We start from the raw sequence: 21,358 nt of genomic DNA on the forward strand, positions 1-21,358 counted from the left end.
ACCTGTTGGAGCAAGTCCAGAGGAGGGCTATGAAGATGATCAGAGAGCTGGAGCACCTCTCCTGTGGAGACAGGCTGAGAGCTTAAGTACCTTAAAGGGGCCTACAGGAAATCTGGAGAGGGACATTTTTGCAAGGGCATGTAGTGATAGGACAAGGGGGGGAGTGGCTTTATACTGAAAGAAGGTAGATTTAGAGAAGACATTAGGAAGAAATTCTTCACTTTGAGCTTGGCGATGCACTGGCACAGGTTGCCCAGAGAAGCTGTGGTGGCCCCATTCCTGGAAGTGTTCAAGGCCAGGCTGGATGTGATTTTGAGCAGCTTGATAGTGGAAGGTGTCCCTGCCCATGTCAGGGGTGTTGGAACTGGATGATCTTTAAGTTTCCCTTCCAACCCAAACTATTCTATGATCCTCTAGCAGGGAGTATGTCCCCAGTGATGGCAGTCACTCCATTCAACACTGCTGAATGCATCCTGTCCCATTTTGTATTTCTTGCTTACCTACATATCTCTAACATGTCTGAAAGAGAGGATAGAATATTTATTTTATCAGTAAATTGAACAGATGTTCTTAAAAACTACTGAAAGCCGGTAAATGAAGATTGCCAAACACAGAAGCCATTAACCATTGGAATAAACTACCAAGAGAAGTGGCTGATAATCCATTCCTTTAATTCCGTAAAGCAAAGCTAGTCCCTTCCTTGACCAAATTAATCAAACCTAAGTCATTAGGCTTACTACCAGAGAAAGTGAGTGGAGTCTTCTGTCTTGTCTTGCCCATTAGTCTGTTACTTAATTGTTCCTTCTTGGTTAGAATCCATGGAGTTACCATTGTGATTGTTTTCTCAGAGGGGGAAAGTAGTTTTCTTCAGTAGTTTTGACTTAATGGTGGAAAGAATCAGAAGAATACAAACAATAATAATTTATCTAATCTTATACCAAAAAGAGAACTGACAGATTCTGGTTTCTGAATGATTCCTTTCATTTTTGAAGATATGGGACCAAAAGCCAAGTACTTTAGCAAGGCTTTTTATAGAAATAAGGCTTTATATGATGTGTCTTTCCTACACCTTCTAGTGAACAGATGGGTAGTGATCGATTATGCATACAATTGGGGCACTAAAGAAAATGTTGTCATTTTTTCCCCTGCTAGCCATTTATATGTTTAATTCTTTGACAGAACAGAGGAAATGTAACTAAATGTTCTGTTTTAATTAAAATGAAAGTAAATTTATTAGTCAGGGAAACTCTGTGTTCTGTTTATGCTTGGGGAACAGAACAAACATATGTCTCTGCTTCATTGTTTGTCACCATCTAGCATAAGGTTATGTTTTGTTGCTTATTTAGCCCATGGAACAGATCATACTAGTGATATTCTTCATTTTTATTAATTCTAAAGAAGTCTAGTGAGCAGTAATAAGTAAATGGCAGAAGAAAAGCACATCCTGAGTATCATTCCAGCAGGTGTTGTTTTAAAAAAAAATCTAAATGGCAGTCACAGCATTTCTCAAATGGGAATTTAGATGGTTGGTGGAACTTGTGTGTTTCTTCAAGTAAAAACACAGAGAATAAGAGTCAATTTGTTTCTTGACTATTGTTTGAATTCCTTCAGTTGTCTCATTGCATGGCTAAAGGAGTACAACAGGAATGAAATGGGAACTTTTACATTGTTGATATCAGAGATTTATCTCCATTGGGATTTTAAAAACTTCACTAAAATCTTAAAATTTCCCACTTGCACTAATCACACCAGAGGAGGTCATACTAGCATCAAGCCTGGCATTGCAGAATAGGAAGGGTACTATGCCTATACAGCAGCCCTTAGTGGGGTAAAATCCCCATTGGCTACAGTGCATGAAGCCTGCCTTTGAGGACTCTGCTATATGTTCTTTAACCTTGTTTTCTCATTTGACATTTATAAATGAAAATACTGACAATCTAAGAATTTAGAAGTGACTGAGTTTATCCTCATCTTCTTCCTCTTTCAGAAAACTACCCAGATTTATCCTTTTTCCTGATCTAATCAGAAACTAGGTTAATCCAGTTAATAGAAGCGCTGGGATTAGACATCAATTGACTCTACAACCCTGTACTAAATACAGTTGTCCCACAAGCTGTAGGTGATTTAGCTCTGTTAAATAGTTCAGTAATTTTCAAAATTCAACTTTGGTCCTATGTTAGTGCTCAATGTAATTCTGAAATATAAAGAAATATATATATATAAAAAACTATAAGGTACAATTACTACAAATACAGTGCAGGTTTGTCCCCTGTGGCAAAGAAGACCAAGAGCATCCTGGTCTGTATTAGGAAGAGGATGACCAATAGGTCAAGGGAGGTCATCCATTGCCTCAGCCCTGGTGAGAGTCATCTGGAGTGACAAGTCCAGTTCTTGGCTCCCCAGTACAAGACACATATTCAGGTACTGGAGCAAGTCCAGCAAAGGGCCATATAGATCATTAACTGATTGAAACATCCATATGTCAGGTGAAGCAGAGAGCTGGCACTGTTTGGCCTGGAGAAGAGAAGGGGCTGGGTAAGTCTTAGCAGTATGTATGAGCACTCAATGAAAGGGTAAGGGTCAAGAAGGGGAAGCCAATGGTGCCCACTGACAGGGCATGAAGCAGTGAGCACATATTGCTATATTTAAATATATTGATCCTGTGCATTTTTCAAGGAGCAAAATAATATCTGGATGCATTCTCATAGTGGCAAGAAGTGGTAAAAAAATAGTGGATAAGGCATACAGTACAGCTGAGGCATGGAGGACGTCTGAGTTCCAGTGGAGACTCTATATCAAAAATGACCCATATTTTCCTTAGCATAGCTTCAGCATGTTTCAGCATTATGGTTCAATGGAAAGGATATTATCACTTCAATAGAAATATCATCATCATGATCTTGTAACATATCAGGGCTCTCTTTTTTGATTTGCTATTAGCCTACTGAATTATGAGTCTAAGAAGCAATTTATCTTAGTAAAAATAAAAAGTATATAAGATGCCCCAGAAATAATGTTCTTTATGATGATATTACAAAAATATGTCTTTAGAATGTCCCAGAAACTTTTGCCTGTTGGTATTTACCAGCCTTTAAGAAAAAAATTTATTAAAGCTCCTGTTACAGTGGGGAAGAAGACAGTCTCTTGTTATCAGCTGTAAGAGCCATCAAATTCCACCAAATACAAGATTCATCATTTGAGATCAGACATCTTTGTAATCAGCTGATACAATATATAAAAATAGAGTATCTAAATAACCATTTGCAACTATCCAGAGAGAATCTTGACCTGTCAGGATTTACTATCAGCTTGTGAATGAAAAAGAGATTACTTTTGCCTGTAGTAGTTTCAGAAACATCAGGATATTTTCCTTACATGGTTTGAATTTAGAAAAATGCTGCCTATTGCATGTAAACCTTACATAGTTACCAGGAAGCATCCCATTTTACAGTGGTCACTGCATTATATACAGTTACGGGTTTATATTGGTTTCCTAGGAAAGATCCCAATTAAGCAAGTTTCTTGATTGAATGGTGTCTACTATATATGCTAGTGAGAAATTACACAGCATGGGCAAAAAGATCTACTAATATCTTCAGTCAATCACTGCATTGCCTTTAGCTGTGACTTTTTTCTTATCTTTCCCTTGGTGGTGCGATGCAGACACTGAGAGACTGAAACACTGTGCTACACTTTTGTTGCCCTTTCTGTATTTTCTATGCTTTCCTGCATTTGCAGAGGGACTGATTAGCTCAGAATTTTATGGTAACAGGTAGCAAGATGCCAGGTATTGCGTTGTTTTCTCCAAGTCCTGTCAGTACGTTTTACCTGTCATTTCATGTAATACTAAAGGAAAATGACTATATTATCACAAGTTTTCTGTGACTGGCAACTGTATTGGCATCATATATCTAGGAACAGCTGTTGTTGTTTTATTAGAAAATACTCCAGTGATGCTTAGTGTAGATGGAGCCAAGGCAGTATCAGCAGCATTGCCATTCCCTCTGCCATTAGTATCGTGTAGGATTTGCTAACCTCTGTAAAAATTTTATTTTTTCTAATCGACTATTTTAATTTTTTAGAGAATATATATGGCTTAATCCTACTTCCTCTGAATATTTGTGCACATTACATTACCAAAGAAAAAAAAAACAACAGCAAAACCAATATACACTAGGCAGGATCTGAGAACTGGCAATTCTTCGTCAGGAATGTGAATGTGACTTAGTTGTGTGCTCCTCCACTAGACAGAGTTACAAATTCCTGTCCCACCATTTAACCATTTTTGGTTAAAAATTAAAATTTTGACTGCTGTGATCAATATTGGTATGTTTTTCTATTATAAATCTAAACATAGGAAAGTAACAATATTCTCAATGCATTTGATTTCAAAATTACTTTCACATTTTTTATGTTTTATTACTTTTAGGTCCTCTTCTATGTAGAAATAGCAGTGATATGGTGATTCAGTTATGTCCAATTGTGAGGCATCACCAAACTATATACATTATTTTAAAATCCTACTTGACATATTTTTTTTTTAAACTGTTGACTGCACTTACTGAAACCTTTTTAGACTATAGTTTTTAAAGAACTGTCATTAGTAGATCACATACAAACACTAAAGAAAATGCATCTCTGTATATAGTAGTAAGAATAGTAATAACTATGAATAAAAAATGTTTATCAAATAAGAGAAAGAGATTGGAGGGAGTGTCATCGTTCTCAGGCGTATTGCTGGGACTGGTTCTGCACTGCAGCTGAGAACAAAGGTAATTATTTAATCTAGTTAAAAAGGAAAAAAAAACAAAACAAAACACTAGCAGTTATGCAGCCAGTGTTAACTGCTACTTGTTTTCAGTGGCAGTGGTATTCTTTTTCATGTATTGTGAAATTGGTGGCATACAATGGTAGAATACCTTTTTTACCCTTTCCCTCCAAGAAAAAGGGAAGCAGTTTGTACATAATTTGTTCATAAGACTGGAAAGTTGCTGCTGGGGGTGTGGGTAACTGGGATATTCCCTGGTGCTTTTGAACAAGAACGTGAAAAATCCCAGTACAATTCTTCTCAGTGTGTGAGAAGAGGTTCTGGCAGCAACTGTGCTCATTTTCTTCAACTGCAGCTGTTAGAGTGCACTTGCCTAAAAAAAAGGAAGAGTTGGACTGAACTCAGCAGGATTAGCTATTTAGGGTACAGAAAATTCGTAACCTATAAATTACCTAGATTTTTCATTAACTTATGTATTAATGAACCACTTAGTCTTTTTATAACAGGTTGAATGTTAGCCGAATGATCACTTCTCTACCCGTTACCTGCAAGATGATCAATACACATTTAGCATATTAAGCACCAACAAAGAGAGACTTTGCAGGCATATCCTAAAAATGATAAACTGGAACTGTTATCTAATAAGGAGAATTTCAACAGCAGATACAGAATAGTTTTTTGGTTCCTTCTTTTAAATCTGTAGAAACTTGATTATTTTTTGGTATAGCTAAATATGCTTCTTCATAACTAGTCCACCTCCACATCAGTATTGCTTTTTAACACACAAGTCCACAAGTTGGAAGGTACTAAAAAAAGCCCCTTCTGTTTTTATGCCCCCAGTAATTACAGTCACAAGTTCTCAAGTCTAGGAAGGGAACTTTCTGAATGTGATTGGCAAAGCTCTGTGTTTTGATATGCTGCTAGAATTCTGCTGGGCTCCTGAGGTAAACCCTATGCATGCAGTGACTTCAAGGGTTATATCGATATCTCTCTGGAATTCCTTTGGCAATACTGCTGCAAATCCAGACAATAATTTCATTTTGGGGGCTCTTTTCATGAAGCTTTTTTTCCCTATGACACATTTAGATTCTTTTAGCATTCAAACTGATGAAAAGATCAACCTAACATCAGTAACACCAAATCTCAGTATTTAGTTCTAAAATGTAGGCTTAAGAAGAAATGTCAGAGTTCAGTGAGGCTATTTTTATTTTTTTAACTGTCAGCTTCTTCCTTGAGAAGTGGCATAATTTTGAATTGTTAAGAAAATCTGTGACCATTTTATACCAAATCAGCCTGCAATACTGGTTATAACCTCTTTACACTGATGTTCTTCTCTCCTAATTAAGAGGAGACTCTGAAATATGTATATCTTAATGTATATGCATGTATGTATTATATATATACAAACGAAGAAAGCACTATAGATTTTCACCTTTTAAATGCTCTTTTGGAGCATCAAGACTTCCCTCTGCTTGTCATACTTCTTATTGCAGAAACAAATGAGTTGATGACTTATACACTGAGTATCTGGTGAATATTCAGAATTTCACTGAAAATTGCTGAAAAAAAACCCAACATAAAATGAAACGGTTTGTTTTCAGCTGTATTCTTGGGTTGTTACACCTAAGCAGCATTTCATCCAGTGGTTGGTAGGCCGAAAGATAACCCTGTGTTTTACCTCTTTCCGCAGTGAGGAGAGCGTCTTTGGAGGGTGGCTTGGTGTGAGCTCTTTTCCATGTGAAATTGTATGGACCTTCAAAAAATGAAAGGGAACGGGAGCTGGTTCATCACTTCCCCCACCCCCCCCCTTTTTTTTTTTTTCATCCATGTTACTAAATGTAACCACCGCCCTGACACGGAGATTCAAAATTCGCTTCTCCCCTAGTGCAGTCAAGTAGTGAAAGCATCTGGATAAAAAGAACCCATCCCCCAGATCATGAGATCTGAATCCAGAGCTATGCAAAACCTAGCAGAAGTTGCAGGAGAGAGAACATTCTGAAGACTGTGTATTAAAGCATTGATTCATATGTGCTGCAGTTGTAAGCCAGAGGACATATAAATAGCAAATTGAAACAGCTTCTATTTCATACTCTCCAAGAGCTTGCATCTCCCAAATTCAAAGAACTAGCTGCTTCTTGCCTTAAGTTCCCAATCCTGCTTGCAAAATCATTTTGAATGTGTGTAGCTAAACAGCTCAGAGTGATTTTGTTTGGGAAGTTCCTTAAAACTGAGCACTATATTTTATTCCGACTTTGATTCAAGTGATCTCAGTGAGCAGTGTTGTTCTTCCACCTTATCTGGTGTAACAGCTTCCCTTCTGGTTATGTTAAATTGTAGAATTACTCTTTCCAGCTGTTCTTTCCAACATAGACCATTTATACCTTGGGTACTGCTTCTGACTTGTAATACTAGTAACCAGTAGATTTCTCTCCTTCCATCCTGCCAGGGCTCTGGAGCTCATTCCAGACCACCTGTACTGCTGGCCAGAAGGAAGACTTCTGCACCAGCAGGGTATGTGCTGGGGCTTTCACTTGGATGTTCATTACCTTTTTAATATGCTGCCTTAGCAGGCTGGATAAGCAGAGTCTGACATGCTTGCTGCTTGCTCCATTACCGAGACCTTGAACCAGAAGAATGCCATTAATCTTAACTCAAAATAAGGTGTGTTTGCAGCAAAAATGTTGCAGGAGGTCCAGCTCTTTGAATTACTTTTGCATCAGCCAGTCTGCTTTGAACCACACCAGCCTGAAAGGGCATAAATTTTCCACCAACTTCCAGTGTAAGGTGTAGTAATGTAAATACAGGGGTGTTAAAAGGCAGGAAATCTTCCAAGGAGTGGAGCTGATCTGCCAGGGGGCAGGTGGCCAGTGTGGGACCTCCTGCGGTGCGGCGGGGTTGAAGGAGGCGCCGAGAGGCATCGTCGGATTTGCATCGTGCGGATTGCTGTACAGTGAGCCGGCAGCTCGCTGCTCAGCAGCCTGTGACGACTTCGCACGGAAAGAGGGAAATTTACCGCCGGCTCGCCACGCCGGTGCCGCGCCACCCGCTTTCGGCAGTGCGCCCCTTCGCTGCTCTCCCCGCAGCCCGCCCAGCCCTCTTGCCTCCGGCCCTGCTTCTCGGCCCCACTTCCCGGCCCTGAACCCCCTTCCCAGGCCAGCTGTCGCCCAACCGGAGCCGTCCTTCTTCAGCAGCTCTACCACGGAAAGGGGGCTTTCGGATAAAGATGCGCCTGTGCCTGTACGGACCGATGAGCCCGGTACGGAAGGAGGGATGGATGTGGGGCTGGGTGCATGGCTCGTTCTCCCGAGCACTGGGGCTGGCCGAGCCCCGAAGTGCCGGCGAAGGGGAGACGCGGCGGGGCCGGGGGGGACAGGGCGGACAGGAGACGCAGCCAATGGCGGGGGCCGGCGGCGCTGCAGGAGCGGCGGGGCGGGGCGGGGCGAGGCGGGGCCGGGCCGGGCCGGGAGGGCCGCGGGACCGGGACCGCTGCCGGAGACGGGCCGGTGCCGGTGCCTCTAAGGACGGGGAGCAGCCGTGCCGCCAGCACCGCAGAAAATCCCCAGTGCTTCCTCTAAATTAAAGTGCCTTGTCACCAGTTAGGGCAAGTCAGCCAAGGTAAGGCTTAAATAAAATGACACTTTATAAATACGTGGCAGCGTGGATATTGGTGGGCAGCGGTGCTGCTAACACAGCCGCCTTCTGAGCAGTGCGGAGTACTGTGTGCGGTAGCGCTGTGGCAGTGGGTCTATTTGCGTGTGTGAAAGTTCCCGCAGGTCTCGGCAAGGCTGGTCCCCGTGGTGGTGGGGGTCGCGATGCTCCCCGAAGGGAGCAGTGCGGGAGGGAGCTGCAGAGCAGAGTCAGGGCAGGCAGCGGCGCGCTATGAACGTGTGGTGTGCGGCCGTGCCAGCAGTGCCCGCTGTGCGTGTGAGGATGGTCTGCAGATGCTTTCTAATGGGGATGGCAGGCGAATTCTGGGGCTCAACTCACGTAGGTGAGCCTTTCTGTACAGAAAGCATGTCATGTTAATTTTATGTGAATAACATGAAGCTTGGTATCCGAGTTGGGTTTTTTATTATTTTTATTGGTCCCCATGTCTGTAATATTACATGATAATCAAGGATTGCAATAGCAGTAGCAAAGACCAATTGCGTATGTACCTTTAGCTGCTTGTTAAAGCTTAAGCAGTGACCCAACTTTACTTTGTGTAAAGGACGCTGTAAATAATACACAGCCAGAAACGAATCCTCTCTTCCTTTCCTCCTAGCCCACCCCTGTGGATTCCTTCCTAGTGAACGTGTGCCTTTAGTTCATGCCACATTTTCACCAATTGCACTGCCTGTGGTCTGGAATCCAGTGTTTTTGCAAGCAAGGAGTTCCTCGGGATGACTTCACTAATGTGTCTCTTTGAAAACAAGGTGGTTCTGAACCTCCCTATATGTGTGTGTGTCTGTGTGTGCCTGTTAAAGAGAGAGGCTGGCTTGTGTACACGAGTGACAAGATACAAGGAGAACAGGGTACAGAAGCCAGTGAAATGTGGCAAATGTACACCCCTGCATGTGTTTTTCTGAGTATGTCTCTGTAAAGCAGTATGAACATTTCTAATGTTTTAATGTAGCTCATCATTCAGATTAGGGTTTCGGATAAATCCAATTTCATGAACATCAATGCCCCATTAGTTTTTCATGATCAAAAGAAATACGATGGAAAACACAGGTGATAAAATCACTGCCTCTGTTCAAGGTACAGATGCTGTTTTTCATTCCAAGACACTAAGCATAGCTCCTGAATTTCCAAAGATTTACTTCTGTGCTGCAGTCAATCGGAATCAGTTGTGTGAAAACGCAGGAGCCTTCTGTCTGCAATAATTGTCTTTCTCCTGGATGACAGTGTTTGTCTTCAGGGGAAATAATAAATTAATTTAAAACTTTGCGATATGTTTAGCATTTTGCCTAAATGCAAAGGTGAGAAGACTGATTTAGAGAAATAACCCAAAGGCTTCCCTAACCTCCTCCACTGCCTTTGACAGTCTGTTTCAGACTTTTCTGAAGAAGACATGGTATGTTATAGTTTCCTAATGCAAATTAAGGTGTGGCTTTAAAAACAAACAAACAAACAAAAAAAAACCAACAAAAAAAAACAAACAAATTTAGATGGACCCCTGGAAACAATGTAATAGTTTTAATAGTTTTCTTTTGCAGCTGGTTAAAATCACTGGTCATCCTGCTTAAGAACTCTAATAGATAACTTTGTTTCATCTGTAATTCTGTGACTTCTACTTGGCAAAACAGACAAGCGATTGGGGGGGGGAGGTAAAAATCCCAACCCAAAACAATCCATTTGCTGTTTCCTGCTCCTTCTAAAAAACGACAGGAGAAATTGTGTGTCAGACAGCACTTATGTTTAAATAGGAGCAGATCCAGGGCACAAGCATGGCTTAGAGGACACTGTATTGCTGACTGAACCATTTACAGATGAGATTCAAAATTAAATGGCTTCCACTGTGGGTGCTGAAGAACCTGTAAGTCTTCACCAGGAGAGGAATGCTAATCCTGCTATTAGGACAAAGTGCCAGTTGAAGTTTTTATACTTTGACTAGTTTAATTCCCCAGGTTATTTAATTTTGAGGGCAGCATTCTTTACTACCTGCATTAAAATTGTTTTCTAGAGATTTTGTCCTGCAGTGCAGACACTCTAACTCAACCGCTTGTTGGCGTGTGCTGTGCTAACTCATGGTGAACATTAGCTAGTTCTGGTGAACATAGGTGATGTTACAAAACAACTGGGGATAAATGTCTTGCCATCCAAAACAAGCATGTGTGAGTACGTGTGTGCGTGCCAGAAAGGTGCAGTTTTTACTGTACCAGTACTGACGTTCCTGCGGTGCATAGGATTTATGTAATAACCTTCAGGGAACAATCTGTATTTAAAAGTTATTATAATTTTGGGTTTGTTGTTTGTTTTATGTTGTTTTTTGTTAGGTTGGGTTTTTTTTTTAAATATAATTTTGTCTCTGAACTCGGTTTAACTTCTATTACTGGTTTCAGTAAGGACTGGATTTTTATCAACAACTAGAAAGAAATATATAAAATGTAAGTAATTTAGTTGTTAGTTCTCGTTATGGTTGTATGGAAGACTTTAGCCTACATCCCGGGCTGATAAATGAAACTTGAAGGGTATGAAAAATCCTGTTCCATGTCCACAAGCTCCTGCTCTGGTTCAGAGTTGCATTTCTGTTAATGCAAGTAGTGCTGAAAATTATCACTCTAATCAGATTGAATCAAAGCAGCTGAATACCAGTGAGTCATCTGTTCCATGCAGATGAACATGAGCTCCTGCTCAGTTGCTAGCTAGCTCTGGTGGACCTGTCCTGCAAAGGGGCCTAAGCTACATCAGCCATCATGACATGTAGCAATGTAGGCAATACAAAATAAAAGTGTCAAATCAATATAAAGTAATCCTATTTATGGAAGAGATATTATTCATCTTCTTCTAGAGGAAGGAAGTGCATATATGAAGGTCATATGCTTTGATAATATGAAAACCCCAAAATTGCCTACAGTAGTTTATATAATCCAACACGTAAATCTCACTAGCTTTAATTAAAGGAGAAAAACCTACTTTCCTTGGTCAACAGTTTAGAGAGTATAGAACAGTGATGAATCAGGGTGAAGAGCTTTAATTTCAGCACTTACTTGATGGGCAATCATAGTCATGTCCCTGAAACACTCTGTAACTTCTTGTATGACACGAACATAGCACAATGACCCAGGGAATTACAGACCAGTTAGTCTCACCTCGGTGCCTGGCAAAATCTTGGAGCAGATTCTCCTTGAATGCATGCTAAAGCACATGAAAATCAACAAGGTGCTTGGTGACAGCCAGCATGGCTTCACAAAGGGGAAATCCTGCCTGACCAATCTGGTGGCCTTCTATGATGGGGCTACAGAACTGATGGACAGGGGTAGAGCAGTTGATGTCATCTACCTAGACTTGTGCAAAGCGTTCAACACTGTCCCACACGACATCCTTGTCTCTAAATTGGAGAGACATAAATTTCATAGGTGGACCACTCAGTGGATACAGAACTGGCTGGATGGCCGCACACAGAGAGTTGTGTCAATGGCTCAATGTCCAGCTGGAGACCACTAACGAGTGGTGCCCTTCAGGGATCAGTGCTGGGACCGGTCTTGTTCAACATCTTCGTTGCTGACATGGACAGTGGGATTGAGTGCGCCCTCAGCAAGTTTGCCAATGACACCAAGCTGTGTGGTTCGGTTGATACGCTAGAGGGAAGGAATGCCATCCAGAGGGACCTTGACATGCTTGTGAGGTGGGCTGATGCCAATGTTATGAAGTTTAACCATGGCAAGTGCAAGGTCCTACACGTGGGTCGGAGCAATCCCAGGCACAGCTACAGGTTGGGCAGAGAAGAGATTCAGAGCAGCCCTGTGGAGAAGGACTTGGGGGTGTTGGTTGATGAGAAAATGAACACCGGCCGTCAGTGTGCGCTTGCAGCCCGGAAAGCCAACTGTATCCTGGGCTGCATCAAAAGGAGCGTGACCAGCAGGTCGAAGGAGGTGATCCTGCCCCTCTACTCTGCTCTTATGAGACCTCACCTGGAGTATTGTGTGCAGTTCTGGTGTCCTCAACATAAAAAGGACATGGATCTGTTGGAACAAGTCCAGAGGAGGGCCATGAGGATGATCAGGGGGCTGGAGCACCTCCTATATGAAGTCAGGCTGAGAAAGTTGTGGCTGTTCAGCCTGGAGAAGGGAAGGCTGTGTGGAGACCTCATAGCAGCCTTCCAGTATCTGAAGGGGGCCTATAAGGATGCTGGGAATGGACTCTTCATTAGGGGCTGTAGTGATAGGACAAGGTTAAAACTTAAACAGGGGAAGTTTAGATTGGATATAAGGAAGAAGTTCTTTAGTGTAAGGGTGGTGAGGCACTGGAATGGGTTGCCCAGGGAGGTTGTGAATGCTTCATCCCTGACAGCGTTCAAGGCCAGGTTTGACAAAGTCTTGGGTGGCATGGTGTCCTGGGTTCAGCAGTAGCAGTCATTTTTCTCCTTCTCGGTAGCTGGTGTAGTGCTGTGTTTTGACTTTCAGCTGGGGAACAGAGCTGATAGTAATGTTTTGGTTTGGCCAAGGACTTTGTGAGCCTCATGCTCTGCCAGGGGGGAGGGGAAGCCAGGAGGAAGCAGAGACAGGACACCTGACCCAAACTGACCAAAGAGGTATTCCATACCACAGCACGTCATGCCCAGGATGTAACTGGGAGTTAGCCGGAAGGGCTGGGAGACTGCAGGGTTGGAGGAGGTATCAGTCGGAGCTTGGTCGGGCTTGGGGGCGAGTTATCGGTCGGCTGGTGCTGAGGTGTTGTATTCTCTTCCCTTGTTATTTCCTTTATCATTATTATCACTGGTGGTAGCAGTAGTGATTTGTGTTATACCTTAGTTACTAAACTGTTCTTATCTCAACCCGTGGGAGTTGCATTTTTTTTCGATTCTCCTCTTTGTCCCTCTGGGAGCAGGGGGAGGGCAAGAAAAGGGGGGGAAGTGAGCGAACGAATTACCTGACTGGGTTTAAACCACGACACATGGTTTAGTGTGAGTTGTCCCTGTCCATGGCAGGGGGGTTGGAACTAGATGATCTAAGGTCCTTTTCAACCCTAACTATTCTATGATTCTATTCTGTTATAATTACAGAGTGAGTATTGTACAATACTGCATTAAAGAAATATTGCAGAGCCTAATACCTAAATGTGAGTGTCCCTATTACTCTGTAAATTTGTTTTGATTATGAACATGATTTTGCTCTCAATTTCCAGCAAAGCTACATGGAATTCGAATATTCCATCCAAGAACTGAAGTAGGATTTTTAAGAAGCTTCTGAATTGGGATCCAAAAAAAATATCGTGTCTCCCGTAGGGGAAAATGAAGACTGGCAGAATGAGATTTTTTTTTTTCCTCCAAAACCAGGCTTTGTCAGACAAATTACGGGTACTGAGATGCTTTGGACTGTTTTGGACTGGTCTTAATATACAGATGGAGAATCAACTGGAATTCAAATTAAACTAGTTGGGCATTTTAAGGGAGTGAGGTAACACTACACTTGGTACAGTTACTACATTCCCTTCACATCCCCTAAGTCTCATACATAAGCCTAAGCTTGTGTTTGGATTTGTTTGGTTTGTTGTTTTTGTTTTATTTCTTTGGGGGGTGGAAGTTGTTACTTTGAGGTTGGTTTGGGGTTTTGTTTTGGTTTTTTTTTTAAATAATGTTTTTGTGCATTGAGCATAACCAGAACAATGTGGTCATGTAGCTCTATGAGTAATTGATTAGCAATTTGGTGGCCTTTGTACATCTGCAGTTGTCATATACCAAAACTACATTTAACAGATGTCTGAGGCCTGTAAGAATTGTGATTTTGCATGATGGAAATTACCATTTATATTTTTGTGAAATCACTTCAAACCTGAGCAGAGTTAAGGCTGGGTTTGTTATTGTAGAAAAGGTAGAACATTATTTTACAATTACAGGCTTGATTCCTGATTCTGTATGAAATTCTTTACTTCTTTTAAGCAAATAATCTTGCAAGGGGGAATATATTTAGATCATGGGCATATTTTTCCATCCTCACTCTACCTTATTTAGGTTTCAATATAATTTATCCTGTGCTTACGTGGACAAATTTTAAAAGGTGTTTGTGAAATGTCATATAAAAATATCAAAGGTAGCTCACGTTCTGGCTGCATTTCTACCATAGGCCTCCAGCAACCTGTAAGATTTTTTTTTGTCTGTGTAGTATTGCACAGTCTGTAATGTTGAACCCTGAAAATACTTTACAAGAGATCAGTCACATTAGCTTGACTTATCAGATAGAAGTGTTAGGTGACAGGACGGGCATGCTTTTCCTTAGGATGGACTGCTGTGTCCTTGTCCTGTTCTCCTGTCAACTGGGGGCACTGGAATGGGTATTGCAAATTGTCCAGCTTCAGCTTTTTCATGCACTGCAGTGGGTTCTTATATTTGAGTTGCCTTGAACTCGTCTGTGGAGAAACATGCCTTTCCTACCTGTGACATAGGTAGCTTGAACTAAAGTATGTGTCTAAATGTAGGTGGTCTAAATACTGCACATTATGTCTTGTCCTTGTGCAGTACTCCTGTTGAAAACAACCAACTGTACTTGATTGACTCCCTGTTCTGAGGTGTTTCACAGAGTAACAGGAATGATTTGCATTGGAACGGAGGATCGTCTAATCCACACCCCCTGCCATGGACAGGGACATCTTTCACCAAATTAGGTTGCTCAAAGCTCCATCCAATCTGATTCTGAACATTTCCAGCCATAGGGTATCCACAACTTCCCTGGCCAGTGTGTTCCACTGTCTCCATCATGCACTGTGTTTTGTAATCACTTGCCATTAAGCCGTTACAGCCATGGTTATGGATGCATATATGGGTACACATTCATGCACATATTCTTTGGGAAGGTGCAAAGAAATGGAAACCAACTTTTTGAAAAAGAACGATGCTCCATACTGTTAAAAGCCTGCAAAAGTTACTGATCACATTGTGTGGAAGTACAATGAGCTGTTGTTTGACCCAGGTCTGCTTGTTTTCACTGATGGGAATGTGCATTTCCATAATTATTTAAACTATTAAATGATTTACTTTGAATTCTATTATTAGACCACCTAACTGAATGAGTAATACATTGTTATATGAAAGTTACGCATCTGGATTTGAATTCTGTTTAATTCACAGCTTATTCTTATTGAGAGGTGAGAGAGCTACAAATGAAAATTTTTTGGTCCAAGTGACTGTGAAGTGCCTTGCATCATCAATAACTATGTCTTGCCCAGAGGAAATACTTTTTGTTTTGTCTTTTCTGTATAGGGAAGTTTTTTGAATGAGGCTTAAGATGGCACTTGGAATTGGAACAGGGAGAGAAATTTCTCAGGCTTGGATTTCTGGCTAGGATTCAGTCAAACTTTCTGTCATGTGCTGCTGTTGATGGTACTCAAATTGATAGAATAGTAAAAAAAAAAAAAAAAAAAAGAAATTAGCAGCATAGGGACCATCTCCGTGTTAATAAGACAAACACTGGAGATAACCCAGAACCAGATTTGAGAGGCTCTGCCAGTGAATCCTGCACTACTTGCAAAGTACAAGGGCTCTTTCAGTAAAGACTTCCCTATAATTAGTAAAAATGTGAATAGTTTAACAGTGCTGGCAGGAGAGGGAAAGCATTGCTGTTAATTTTGAGGACATTGGTGTGAATCTGCATGTTTGTGCATATTTAAAGGATCAAGTTGTTGCTAAAAAGGAGGTAGCTCCTTTAGTTTGTTCAGTAGTGAGAAATATTTCATTTGACTTGAAAAAGGTATTTTTAACACTGATATATTTTATTAGCACCTGGGAAGTGATGACTCTTCTAAGTGTAAAATCTTGGCTTTCAGGAGATGTGAAATAAAACTAGGGCATATGAGCAGGACTGTAGCATGGAAGCTGTTAACTGCCCATGGGAACTGCCAATATATAAAAATAAATAAAAAAAAGAAAAACTAATTTATGTCTGGATTACAGTCCTCAATCACTGTTTCTTTTGTTTTGCATTTTGTTCTTTCTCATAAATAATAAGCCTTCTTACTGGAATCAGAAAAAAAACCCTACACGTCATTTATTATATGCAATTTCCACATACTTTGCTGACAAAGAAGACTCATTATATATTTGCTGTTCATTAAAGCACAAATTATTGCATTCATATTAGGGAATTGGATCTGAGAGATATTGTCTTGCCTATTAAACTAGAGAGATCTTGGATATTTTTGTATTTCTGTGGCAGAATCATAGAATGGTTTGGATTGGAAGGTGTAAAGTAATCAGTTCATTTGGCATTGTATGTTAAGTTGGGTTTTCTTTCTGTTTTTTTCTTAATCTTATTTCTTTTTTTTTTCTTTTTTAATTTTGAACCATATCAGACTTCTTTTAGAAAACTGCTCAAGAAATGTAGTGTTCATTCTTACTGACTTTCAATGAATGCACAACTAAGGCTTTGAAATCAAACTTAGCTATGTATTACAAACCCTTCTAAGTGGTTTTGGAAAGTGGTTAGGCAATCTGCAAGCAAACATATGTTTTCAAGTGCTGCTCAACATATCTAGCTGGTTGAGGTTCTTTCAGAGTCAGATAAAGACTGCAAAGTATTCACAGTGTAATTGACTTATATAAGGTCTAGTGTTTCCTAAACAAACTGGATTTATTTCTTAATCTGTATTTTCTCAGAACAGCTATTTTAGGCATAAGGTTCACAGCGTGTTAGCAGGCTGGGTGCCCTAGAGGTACCCCAGGGAGCAGCATGATGGGAGGGTGGTTACTGTTCCTGGAGGAATTGGTAAGACCTGCTGCCAGCGGTGCCTTCAAGCAGCAGTAACCTCTTTCCAGGTGTTTATCAGGAGTGTTATGCACATGTGGGCTTTGTGTGGGCTATAGACAGGGAGTGGGTCCTCACTGCTGGCAGAGTACTGTGGATCAGTTGCTGGCTTGCTGCTGGGTCATAAACTGGCAGTGCTCATGGCTTGTGTGCTGTAAATTGGGTGCTCTAAGTTTAGAGGTAGTGATCCTGTTACATGAATATTATCCTGGAGATGGCCTTTCTGTTTCTCAAACATGCATCGTACTAATACCAACCATGTTTTATAGTGTAAGTGAAAAACATAGCATCGCACACCCCTTGACCGATTAATAAGGAGTCAGTAGATAAATGTGTGTTACCAGTGAACTGAGCTCCTGAGAGCATAGAGGAGCTTATGGAGAATTTATGCAAAATGACTAAGCCCACAAGTAAGACATTTTATAGGGCTTAGTTTTTTTGTGGTGGTGGTTTGTTGTTCTTTTTTTTTTTTTTTCCCTTGGGTTAATCTTCCGCCAGATTAGAGAGCTGTGTCATTTTATATGAAGGTTTCGCCATTTCCAGGTCTAATTCAGTGAAAATGGGGGGAGCAACAGGCTGGATGTGGGGAAAGAAAAAAAAGGTGCCTTTTTTCAGTAATCCATCTTTAGCCATGAGGCAGATGAATGGAAAAGATGACCAGAGGGATGTTCCTTTGTACGCACCTTTGAAAAGTAGCCTCCTAGACAGAAACCTATTCAGGAGGTTAGTAAATGCCTCTCAAGCAAAGCCAGCAGGAAGAATTTGTTGACTGCATAGCCTTATGTTGTGACTTAAAGGCTAATGAACTTGAGCTGTTTCAGACTGTATAAGGTCAGGTGAGGACTGATTTCCTAAAGCTATTAATGCCTGCTGTGCTACTGAAGTCAGTTTGTCTTGTGTTGTTACATTATTGTAGTGTGTTTTGGTCAAATGCACTGTGTCATGTCAACATGCCTGTGTGCTTCCTAGTTCTGAACTGAGCCAGAAGCTTTTTATGCTTTTTTAAAAAAGAAAAAAAAAAGGTGTAACACTCTTGGAGAGCAGTGAGTTTACTCCACAGGACCATTGTGTGATAATTATTTCTCATTACATTATAATGAGCACTTGCTCTATTCATTGTGGTGCTTATTATATTTTAATAAGTGTTGTGACACCCCTGCAGAGTGAGACTCAAGAATGTCCCTGTGTATGTAGCTCACTTAAATGGATATGTTACACATTTTGGGACTTGTGTGAACATACTTATTGCAACATAGAGCTGTAATTTTGCTTTTTAAAACAAGATATTGCTTTTCTTAAGTTTGCATAAATGCAAAAACATGGTTGCAAGCATTCATGTGCCATACCAGGTGAAAGTTGAGTGGTTTCGTTAAAAGACTCTTGTATTGAAAGACAGCTTGAAAATATTTTGTTCAGGAGGACTTCATTAAAATTAAAGGTCATGAATTAATGTGATTTAGTACACAACCCCCTTCACATCTACAGCTTTCAGAGTCAGGGTTTTATTTTTTTTTTTGAGAAACATTGATAAAGTTTTAAGTAGGCTTATGGCACCTGTAAACTAAATAGAGGAACTTTAAATTAAAATTGGCTTTTGTTATCTGAGGATCATCAACATTCTGGCTTCACTGTGTCCAGGAAAAGCAGAACTAGAAACTGAATGCCATACAAGTTGATTTGTAGACCAGGTCTTAAGCCTGTCAGTCTGTTTAGTCACTTTTAGTAGACTGCTGGTGATCTTGCTTTGACAACAAAGCTTTCAATGATGACATTCCTGTAATGTCCATGTACAGTGTTAACCCTAAAGGGAAACACTTTGCTCTTCTCTATCATCTCCTCATGTTGCCACACAAACAGCTTCAAAACGAGTCAGATTGTCTGAAAAATACTGCTCTATCAACATTCAGACTTGAAAATATGAACTGATTTTCTGATGTGGCAGAATTGTTTATTCTTTGTGAAACCTGAAGGCCATCTTCATTTTCTTACTTTAAAAACTGGAGTATTAGTAAATTCAAACTGATAAAAAGCTGTTTAATCAAACCATACATTTATTTTGTGCACTCTTCCCCTACTGTGTCACTTTTATTTGAACATCTTTTACCATCCACGAAGACTTGCAAGCAGGAATTTACTGAATTTATGAGTACACAGCAAGTATTGATTGGCTGATACAAGCAGTAGATAGGGAAGGGTAACCTATAAGGTCCATTATAATGCCTTATAACTCAGATGTGGGCTCCTGCTGAGTCCCTGTGGACCAGACAGTTACCAGTCAGGTGGAGAGTGTGAACCTCTGTTGCTGCCAAGGATGGGGATTGTTCTTGCTGAGTTTTTGTCTTCCTAGCTCCCCAATTTCTTTTTCCCTCATTTCTCTATACTTTGCCATGACTTTCTGTACTTTTAAATCTTCAGTACTGCCCACTCTATATTTTCACTTACGTATTTCAGTTGTAGCTACCTTAAAGCTCCAGGTTCTGTGCTCCATTTTCATGGAGTCTTCAACATACCTGGTACTAGAGGTTATATTTGGCTTATGTGCTGCACATAATGGCTGGCCTTTTAAGCTCCTCTTTCCTATATATCTCATGTCAATGAGATGAAGTGTTGTATACCTGATGTGCAGTTTTGCCAAGTAATTTTAGAAATTGATTTTAAAAAAAAGCAGAAGGGAAAGGATAAAAGAAATGAAATTAATTCAATAAAGAAGTAACAGTATAATATTTAAGACAGAGATTAAACCTTTTTTTGGGTATGATACAAGAAAAGAAGGGCATGACTAAGCCTATTCTTTGCTCTTTTTTGAAGTATTGTTCCAGATTAGTAAAGGTGCCAATTAGAGTCAGCTCCTATATGCCTCCTTATCTTTTTCTTTTCTCAAGAAAACGTAGTTAGTTTTACGGGTTGCCACATAAAGAAGTTGATCTTCTTTTTAAATCAAGAAGCTAGTTATGCAGTAGGTGTCTTACACCTAATAATCAGTGTCTATAAATTATTTTTATGATATTATGAGTTAGAGAATTGTACCTATCTTCTGCTTTGGTTCACCAGGGCAAAACATATTTGCATACCAAGTTGGATCCCATCCTTAAGATGTATTTTGATCCTCAGCCAAGGGCCTCAGCTTTTTGCTAGCACTCCTGCTCAACAGCACAGAAATAACTTTTGCAATTTTCTATTGGTGTTAAACTTCCTATCACATCAGTCAAGGGGCTTCTCCAGAGCTGCCTTCATTACCCTGAAGGATATGCACAGAAACCTTGTATTCAGGAAGCAGGTCTTTACATCAGGGTTTACACAAGGAGTTAGTGAAGAAGCCTTCTTCAGACATACTCATCTCATTTTTGAATGTTGAATACCTTGTCCCACCTGCAAAAGCTGTACCTGGATTACAGTAGTGTTGAAATCATCTTTACAGATTTAGAAAACTATTCTTTCATCCAATAGCTTGCCTCTGTTCTGTAGTTTTTTGGTTTTTTTTTTTATGGTAAGGTGGTTTCTTCTTCCTATGAGAACTCAGTGAATTCTGCATTTCAAGTCTTTGCATAAATTAAGGGAAAGACATTACTAAGTAACTTTTTAATGCTTGAAAGATGCTAAGTGGAAAACATTAATATTTTTTTATAAGACCATAGAAAGTTTAGGATTGGAAAGGACCTTAAGAACATCTAGTTCCAACCCCCCTGCCGTGGGCAGTGATGCTTCATCCTAGACTGTGTGCCCCAAGGCTCTGTCCAACCTGACCTCAAACTCTGCCAGGGATGGAGCATTTACCACTTTGGGCAACCCGTTCCAGTGCCTCACCACCCTCACAGTAAAGAACTTTCTCCTTATATCCGATCTAAACTTCCCCTGTTTAAGTTTTAACCTGTTACCCCTTGTGCTATCACTGCAGTCCCTAATAAAGAGCATCTTCCCAGCATCCTTGTAGGCCCCTTTAAAATACTGGAAGGCTTCTATGAGGTCTCCATACAGCCTTCTCTTTTCTCTTCTCCAGGCTGAACAGCTGCAAGTTTCTCAGCCTGGCTTCATACGGGCGTTGCTCCAGCCCTCTGATCATCCTCATGGCCCTCCTCTGGACTTGCTCCAACAAGTCCATCTGAAAGTTACCAGGTTTTGTGTGGTTTGTTTTGTTTTATTTTTTTTTTTC

At 40.6% G+C, this 21,358-nt stretch overlaps 1 protein-coding gene across 2 annotated transcripts in view; it reads left to right on the top strand.

The window, feature by feature from the left end:
- The first annotated feature begins 8,246 nt into the window (after nt 1–8,246).
- Nucleotides 8,247–21,358, top strand: part of CDH18 (cadherin 18) — a 268,040-nt gene continuing 254,928 nt past the window's right edge. For both annotated transcript variants that reach the window (XM_057428840.1, XM_057428841.1), the window contains exon 1: nt 8,247–8,383. The gene's annotated coding sequence lies outside the window, so the exon portion shown is untranslated. The remainder of the gene's footprint in view (nt 8,384–21,358) is intronic.

Source organism: Pezoporus wallicus, unplaced genomic scaffold (assembly GCF_028554395.1).
Source record: "Pezoporus wallicus isolate ANWC-B61680 ecotype Strahan unplaced genomic scaffold, APGP_CSIRO_Pwel_v1 contig_6658, whole genome shotgun sequence".
Lineage (NCBI taxonomy): Eukaryota > Metazoa > Chordata > Aves > Psittaciformes > Psittacidae > Pezoporus > Pezoporus wallicus.